The following is a 9,488-nucleotide window of genomic DNA, read 5'->3' as shown; positions in this document are numbered from 1 at the left end:
CTCTCCCCCATTTCCCCACTGGGGAGAGCAGGACAAAGAGTGCTGAACACCACAGTCCTGGCATTGCCCACTATACAGCTGATCATAGAGATCATTCTCACCCCCCAAAAAAATAAATCTCTGAATCATATCCTGAGTATTCCCTAAACTCTATATCAACTTACTGACTTTTTCCAGTTTCCTCAGATGCATTTTTATTCACAGCTTTATTCACAGCATCTTCCAGAGCTCTGTTGGTTTACCTCCATTGAGTAGTTCCTTAGTTTACATCTCTCAATACAGATCTTGTCTGTGGCTGAAAGGATGTCCCTCCACCCCCTCCCAACACTACATATTCTCATAAATCGTTGAAAAACCCGTTGATAAAGAGCAGCTTGTTGGTTGTTCTCACTGCCTTGGCAGGTAAACCAACCTGGAGGAACAAGGAGTTCTCTACCCTCACGCCAGTGGAGGTACAGCTTCCCTTCCACTGTTGCCAGCAGTCTCCAAGAGTACAGAATAACAAAAAAAGTACCCCTAAAGAGCCAAGGAAATGTGACACTGTCCAGATTCAGGTAAAAGGTTTTTTTACACTAGTTGCTTTGTGTGGTCGGGAACACTGATGGGGTAAGGGAGCAGTGGAAGCTGTTTTCTTGCCTTGCAGCAGAGGCAGCATCAACTGACTGGGTTTAATACAGCCTCCCTTCTGAGAGATGTATGGAAAACCACTGTGAGCAGTAGCAAACTGCTTGCCACTGGGTGGAATTTACACAGAATAAGCCATGGGTTCTGGATACAGACTGGGGGTGCTGAAAGAGAGGAGGCAAAGAGATGAGAGTTGTGGCTTGTGTGTGTCCGTACCCAAAAACCCTCACTACAAAGCCCAAACTAGAAGCTGTAATATTTCAAACACAGGAAACTGGAAAATGCAGCCATCAGCAACTGCTCTGTGAGAAAATAACAGATTTAAATCCTAAAATATATTTTTAATTCTTTACTTTCATTCCACTCAAGTTTCAGTTGTTTCAAAAGACTTTCTTAAAAGAAGAAAAAAAAAACCCTGAGCAGCAATTTGAGCTCATGCTTTGTGTAAGTCTCTAGCTTGAACTCGTGAAAGTATTTTGCTTTATCTTTGATTCAAGACACAAGCTGCTCAGTTCACTAACACTGTGAGATGTCAGAGCCTACAAGTTAACTCATGGTTTGCTCCTGTAACCCAGAGAGTTAGCTGAAGGATCCATCCCACTGATCTATTATTATTATTCCAGTTTTTTGTTTATTTCCTGGTAGAAGATCTTTTTTGAACTCATTGATGGACTTTTTGGTTATTAGCTACTGAGATGTTGCATGCACAGGTGCTCTGAAAAACATTAAGTATTGGGTTACAGAATAACTGATGTGATCTTTTGACTTTTGCATCTATTTGTTAAAAAAAACCTAAAAAACTAAGAAGAAAAAGAATGAATTGACTATATTTAATTAGAGCTTTTCATGCAGGAAAGAGGCCAGATGAACTTCTTAATTCTACATTTCATTTTGGGACCTTATGTGTAATGTCAAACAGAGTAAGTGAATTGCATCAATCCCTGATTCAGCACATGGAGACCCTTGTCGCTGAAGTTTCCCAGTCAATCTATCCTCTTCCCCCCACCTCTGACATAAATAAAGTCAGGAGTGGAAGATTCCCTTCAAGGAAATTTATCTCTTTGACAGTCAAACAGGTGGTGAAGTTAATGCAAACCCTCAGGAGAACTTGGTTGGTAAGAAGGGCTCTGCAATAACTAACCACAATGATTTACAAGGGACTAAATTGCCAGATTAGGCCTTGATAATTTTTCAACTCTTGACTTCATTATTACCTTGTGGATCTGGATCTTACATCACCTCTAGGAATGCCTGGGATCAAATTAAAGTGGAAACACCTGGTTGTAAGTCAGTTCAAAATACAGATTTAAGAACTAGGGGGGTATTTGTTTGCTGGATCTGATTTTCATGCATTGTAGACAGCTAGGGAAGTCTATTTCTCTGTGTTCAAACTTTGTTTTCAAACGCCAGTTTGCTTTGTGTGTGTGCTTGCTAATAATCACTGCTCTTTGCAAGCACACTCATTGCTTACAGATCTACAGATCTGTCATGTGAAGCAGATTTAGAAGTTAAATGGAGTGTCCAAATGAGTCAAGCTACAAACTCAAAGACTTAGATTGGTTTGAAAATCTGTGGTTTGACCTAACACAGCATGACTGTTTAAGGAAGAAGGCAGAGGTACCCATGCAGCAAGGATTTGCACAGGGGAAAAAAAAAAAAAAAAAAAAAAGATGATCCAGTAGTTGAGATAAAATGCAAATAATTTTTTTCAAATAATGTGTGAGAACAATATATATTTTTTGCCAGGAATCTGCAGCTGGAACAAACCAGTGGAACACTCAAAGCAACATTAGACAGTGATTTAATGTCACAGTAGTGCTACCACACAGCTCTGTTTGAGGAGAGTCTCCTACAAGTCCTTATGGTTGTCTTCCCTCTGCATCCTAGATGTCCTTCACCAGCTCTCCTGCTCAGCTGGGGAGCTGCAGCCAGTACTCATGGCTGGGCTTCCAGGAGTCAGGGAATTCAGCACTGGCACAGGAGAGGCAAAGCTATATGACACTACAGCAGTAGGAACCCTTCACAGGACACCAGGTGTAAAGTCAAGAATTTATCTAGTCCAGACAGCTGCCAGGCCACTTAATGAGAAGATGGCTATTTATAGAGCAGAAGAGAAATAATTTCAGTTAGCTCTGCTGCTGCCACACTAGCAATGGCTGCTTCATCAGAGAAAGTCTCCAGCTCCAGTGAGTCCTCCTGATTTTAATGACATCCTGCCTGGATGGCTTCAAATAACAGTCCTGGCCTAACAGCCTTGATGGGTGAAAGCTGTTCAACTACATTTCCTATGTGGAAATAATAATTAATTTGATCAGGAGCCATTCCTCAAGGGTACCACCTCACATGGCTGATAGCAAAACTGGGCATGCCATGCCATTCAGAGACCAGGGTACTGCTGAAGCTGTACTTGTTGCCAAGTTTCAGCAATTGATGCACTGATCCTCTTTAATGGGTGAGATTCTCCTGAGTCTGGTGCCTTTCTGTTTGATAAAGATGCATATTCAACAGGCTCCTGCCCATGAAGAAATCAAATGTGCTTGACAGAAAATGACTGTCCATGGGCACTGGAGCTTCCTGCAGATAAGTGCTCTTTGCCTATGTCCTTGTGTTTGATTTTTCCAGGACTAAAGATGCTTTCATTGGGCTCTAGGTGGGCAATGCAGCACAGAGGCTTGAGGGGCAACTTCTCTAGCTTAGAAGGCTGGGCCCAAAAATCACCTCCATGCGTGGACTGGACTGCAAGTGCTTTCTCTCGTGCTTTGTTGAGGGCACTTTAAACTTCCCAGTGTAGGCTGGGAGAGAAGCAAAAGCACAAAGATGATGGTAAATAACTCCCCCTTTCCCCTTGTGAAAATCACATGACAGATGGGGAGCTCTCGTACTGCCCATGTGATTGGGTTCCTGTTCCCCCAGGACCAGACCTGGCAGCCCCGGCAGGAAGAGGAGGCCAGGATGCAGCACCTCAGCAGGTGAGAAAGCTCAGAATCCTGACCATGACACTGGAATTGTCTTCAGGGAATGAGACTCGAGGAAAAGCTCCAGACAGTGACAGAGCAGGAAGTTACAGCAGCTGTAGGAGCTGTGGTTAATGAATTTCCCAGTGGGGCTTTAGTTTTTGCTCTGCCTTGCTCCCTCTGGCCCAGAGTGCCGTATTAGTTTCTCCGCTTCCCAGCCATCCCAGTCCCACAAGCTGTTTCGTGTAAGAATTTTCAAGGCAGCAGATTGTGTTATGAGTCCCCAGTGAGAGTATAATTTTAGGTCCCTTTCCAAATATTTAGTAACAAAGGCTTGACTTCCCAAGGTGAATCCCAGGAACACTGACAGGATCTCCACATCTGATGATTCAAGCATTGGGGGAAGGGAAAAAAATTAAAATATGCAGTTTTTGTTTAGAAAACAAGAAACTTGGGTCCACAAGCTCAAGGGTTATGGAATTTCATGTGCAATTTTGTCCCTTCAGTAAAAAGGGGTTACCTTGGCTGACCTGACTGCTCTTATTAGATATTCTAGGTCTTCAGAGGAGAACCTCCACAGGGGACTGCAAATATTCATAATACCAAAAAAGACAGGGAAAGGTAAAAAGCTGCTTGTTGGAGACTCTGGGAGCACTTACCTCCAAGTTTATTGTAGCCACTAATTTCAGCTAAAAGTTAGCATCTTTTCTAGGTATGAATTTGGGGACAAATTCCCTTCTGGTCCCTGCCCCAGTCTCAGTCCCAGCTCCAACCTAGCCTGGACAGTGACTTGGTCAAAGTTACCACTGTTCCCTTCAGACAAAGAAGAAATTAATTATTTCCTTGAGAAAACACCATCTACCAACAGCTGTGGCTCAGAAATGTTCTGCCTATAAATAAGGATTCCATGTTAAAATATAGTTTAAATTATTTTTTTAAAACTTACTCCCAAAGTTTATAAACTCTTCATAGGCCTGTTGTTACTTAATTTGTTATCCCATCTAGTAAGAACAATTACACATCTTCTAATTCCTTCATTTTTTTCTAGTTAGCTACACAAAATAAAGATCTGAAAGAGATCTCATTGAATGACTGCTTGAACAACCTGGATTTTCAGAATGACTCTAGTATTCCTCCAAAATTCTCAGGTTAGTCTTGGGACTAATGGAGTGCCTTATTTTGCAAAGATGATGTGTGAATCACATGTTAGTTTTAAATGTCAAAATTTTTAAAGAACCGAACAAGTGATCACTTCTGTAAATAAAATACAGAGGACAATTGTTTAAATGATCTTTGTTTAGAGTCACTGCAAGCAGAGCAGAGCTGGCATTTTTTATCAGGTTGTTTGTACTGTAGAAACAAGAGATGAAGAAACCCACATGTCAATACTTTTGCTGGATTGATCTAGTTTATGATGTCTCCAATGGAAGCCTTGGTGCCATCTGCCTCATGCTTATTTCCCACCAAGTGAGGACTTGCTGGACAAGAGGCTGGCAACCCTCAGCATTTCAAGCACTGCAGTTCACAGGCAAGCCCTGGGAAAGCAGAGGCCTCGAGGAGACAATGGGCCCTTGGAGCTGTATCTCCATGTACTGCTGCTACCATAGTGAATTAATAGGGGCCACAAGACAAGAATTGGTCATGAGACCTCTGGAGACACCAATAAAATGAAAAGCACTTGACACCAGCTAGATGTGGAGATATTTGGGAGACCTTAAGTCCACCCTCTGCTCCAATCCTACTACTGACATTTAACTCTTTACCTTACAGGCTGAAGGTTTAACTAGGCAGAAGCTCTCTTTTTAAACAGCTGCAGAGGTCAATATTCCTGGCTCTCAGCACAGCAGGAAAAACGAACATCCTTAATCAGTGTGGGATGTTTCCATTTACTCTCATTAACTACTGATCTATGTAGAGACCTAACTTGTATTGAGTAACATTTGTTCTAAACATGGATCCAAATGCACTTGCCTGTTATGAAAATACAACAAGTTTAAGCTAACTTTGCTTATCTGTATCTTAAGTGGCTGCATCCAAATGAAAGTTTGTGATTATCTTCTAAGGGCTTGTTTAGATGTGATGGTTGATGGAAATGGGGGTATGACAGACATTCCAAAGGCACTGGCTAGTCCCAAGCCCCAGAGTGCAAAACTTCTTACTCCAGAGTATTGTTCTTGTTTAAGTTGGGCTGAAACAGTTTATGCATATTGCAAGACATAAAGGTAAGCACACGCACACACACTTAAGTGCAGCTATTTCAGAATAGCTCTTGTGCAGGGCTGTGTGTAGAAGAGCTCTGGTGGATGAGCTCAGGACTGTGGCTGCCTGCAGCTGGGACAGGAAGGGAGGGCTGGATGTCAGTAGGAGCAGACACTGAGCATGCACACACCCTGCAACAGGAGCTGCTAGAGCGGGTACAAAGGGGAGATCCCTGGAGCCATCTTAGCACCCCATTCTTCCTCTCCCACTAAGAACCTGTCCCTGGATACAGCTACTAGCTTTCCAAATGCTTCAGCATTAGCTATTCCCCATATCCTACTGCCACAGCAGCTCTCATTGATAATTGGATCAGGAGAGAAAAGCTCCAGTCATCCCAGTGCCATAGGCACTGGCCCAGGAACATTGTTTGCCAAAATGTTTTCAATCAGAACAGATAACATTTTAAAGGCATTTTGGTCAGCTTGTAGACAGCGATATATTTAAAGGTTTACTTTTTTTTCCAAATACATTGTGGCTGCTTAGCTAAGCGCTACATTTGCCCTAGTTAGGAAGAGAGAACCAAACATCCTGCCAATTTAACTTAGGCACAAACACTCGATCCTGACTTCTGAACATTTATCATTTAGCTCAAAACCTTGTTTTAAAATTTTGTGGAAGAAATGAATTGTTTGTGTATTGTCAGCACTAAGCAGATAGATAAGTATGTAAGCTGGAATGTTATTTCTAAAGTTACTTTAAATATTTGGGTTGTCTACTTAAGCTATGTTTAAATAAAGTTACTATGAATTTCTTCATTTCACTGAAGCCATTATAAAGCCACACTTTCTGTCACTAGATACATCAGCATTTAATGGTCAGAGAAAAAAACACGGCGGGCTAATTAGAATACGAGGGGGCTGGGGTAGCTACATAAATGTAATTACATCTGTAATTACATTTTAAAATTTGTTGGGTACTGTCCCGAGACTCCCCAGCCTTTGTTTGCAAGATATTTGGCTAAACACCTGGAATTTAGGCTTAGGAGCTTCAGAACAAAGTAACACTTAAATAAGTGCCTTCATCAACCATTCTGCCTGATCTGCTGTTTCAGGGACTGTTAGAAGACCTCATCTCTGCAATAGTTTTATTTCCTATTTGTGAATATAGCTGCAATGGAAAACTGAGCAGAGCCCCAAAGCTTCTCTACTTGGAAAACCTGGGTTTTAACAGACAGAAACAAACTCCTGAGGTTAAATACTTACCTAATTACCATTTGCATTACGATTATCTCCTTTTGTTGATCAGAGGTCTTAGCTACCCAGAGACACAAGAAAAATTAGGAATCAAATTCAGATGTTAGGTTAATGATTTTATGTGTAAATTCTTGAGTGGGTGCACACTTTCAGAACCATAGTGGCCCATAACTTTATGTGGCCCATACTCCTTTATGTGCATTCACTACACAGCTCTGATCTCTCTGAATTTTCCCAAGTTGCTCCTGAAGACAAGACTCATAAGGGCTTGTCTATACACAAAAGTTAGGGCAGATTATGACGGTGTTTGAACATTAAGAATAATGGTTGCTGCTGGATTATTTATTCATTATGAAGGGTATTGTTCCTGATTAGCTCACCTCACTTCAGTCTTCTGAACAAGTCCTTATGATGTAAGGTAAATATACATTTATCATATTTTACCAACTCTGCATACACAGACAGGCCTAACAGGGTGGAAGAACAATTTATACTACAATAAGCATCCAGCTTAGTTGCTCCAAGCTGCAACTACATTAATACATAAAATAACTTACAAGCATGTGATACAGGAAACTACTAATACCAGGCAAGGACACTTGAAGCCTAAACTTACCTCATTCCAATGACTGAGTGGGTACAGCAAGTTTAGAGACTTGGCAACCCCAGATTCTTTTTAAAGACTAGGAAATAGAGGAGAAACCCGAGAAGCCTCCTATAGATGAACCAGTGATGCAAATGAGTGAGTCCTGCTCATTGGGAAGTAGAGTGCTATAGAATGATCTTCAAACACATTGTTTGTGTGGCTATAAGCTTAGCACTAGTAAGATAGCAGCTTTCCGAGAAAACTGTTGTCAACTGCATATCCCATCAGGTTGTTACAGCAAGACAAAAAATACCAAGAGGTGCACCCACATCAGCTCATCTGGGTTTAACAGTAAACTTTCATGGCATTTTCCTAGAGAATGAAGGAAAATGTTCCTACATTAAGCTACTAGTCTAAAATATTAAATTAGAACTTTTACCTGAGCTACTTAAACTAGGCTGGCTTTACATGAATTATCACAGTCTATCAGTCACAGCCCTGAAGAGACACAATTCTCATAGTTTCTGACTGTAGTGTTAAAGGAAACTCTCACTATCACATGGTATTTGCAGCAGTTTAGGGCAATATGAATAAGGGATACCCCAGTTCCCATTCCATCCTGTCACAAATCTCTTCCTACTTCATAGGAATCACCCATGCAACTGGGAAGTCATCCAGTCAACAGAAAACCTTCTTGGAGAAGTGAGATTGACCTCTTTACATGATTTGTTTTTGCTAAGGTGTGACTAGAGGTGACAGGAATTTTGGGATTGTTTCCAAAAGAGCTCATGTGTATCAGAAAAACTAACAAACTGATTTCTTTTGGAGGCTTGAACTGAATTTAGGCTTAGTCTCCCACTCTGCAATACAAGCACTATACACCCTCAAAGATCCTCCCCCATACCAGTCTCATTAGACCCACAAGGGTAGCTGTAGATCTAATAGTCCCTTTCCCTGTGTGGCAGTGACTTTTGAAAAGAAGATGAAAAGGGAATAAATTTTAGAAACATGATCAGAGAGTGCAACAGCCACAAGCCACCCCCCACCACACAGCTGAAGAACTGAGAGAAAAGGCAGTAAATTTAGAGAAATCAGGATGATCGCACATTCAGTAATAAAGTAAAACCCTGCAAACCTTGAAACTTGCTTTTTAAGTAAGCATTGTAAATTGGCAGAATGCTTTATAGAAGACCTTGGTATTGCTGGTCAGCTTCTTATTTTTCCTTTTCTGTCAGGCTAACAAGTGTCAAGTACCAATATATCAAACTTTAAAAGTTGCTTCTTAGTCTGACACAGCAGCAATGATTGAGACATCTTAGAAAACAAAAGTGCAATAGACTGGCACTATGCAATAGAATTAAATTGGTTGTACTTGTTTTTAGTGACTGCTGTAAGAACATGGGAGATAATTTGGCCCTGGGGAAATCGTCTAACAACTTTTTCAAAAGAGCATGGAATTTGGAGTAAGGGTTAATGTAAATATTTTCTTCTACTTTCAATTAGTTTCTAAACAGAGTTAGTTAACAACATTGTTCTTGACACAGATACCGATTTTTTTATTTTATGTGTGCTGTGTATATGCAGTAATAACTACAGCTGTACTGAAAGTACACTTAATTTTTAACTCACTGAAACTGCATCCATACCAGATCATTTTTTCAATGACCTGAATGCAGCCCTATAGAACACCAAAATTAATATTCTTCATAACCTCTTTGACCAGGTACTCCATCAGTGAGCCTAGAAGACAAAACTGTCAGCTCCTGAAGTCCAATTTCACAGTACCTACTGCCAGCCTTCAGAGATTAGACTGTAAACCATGTAGCTGACAAAGTGGATACAGGACTTGAGTCATAAATATTTGATCTGTGT

This window comes from Parus major, chromosome 2 (genome assembly GCF_001522545.3).
Source record: "Parus major isolate Abel chromosome 2, Parus_major1.1, whole genome shotgun sequence".
NCBI lineage: Eukaryota > Metazoa > Chordata > Aves > Passeriformes > Paridae > Parus > Parus major.
This window is presented reverse-complemented; position numbering follows the sequence as displayed.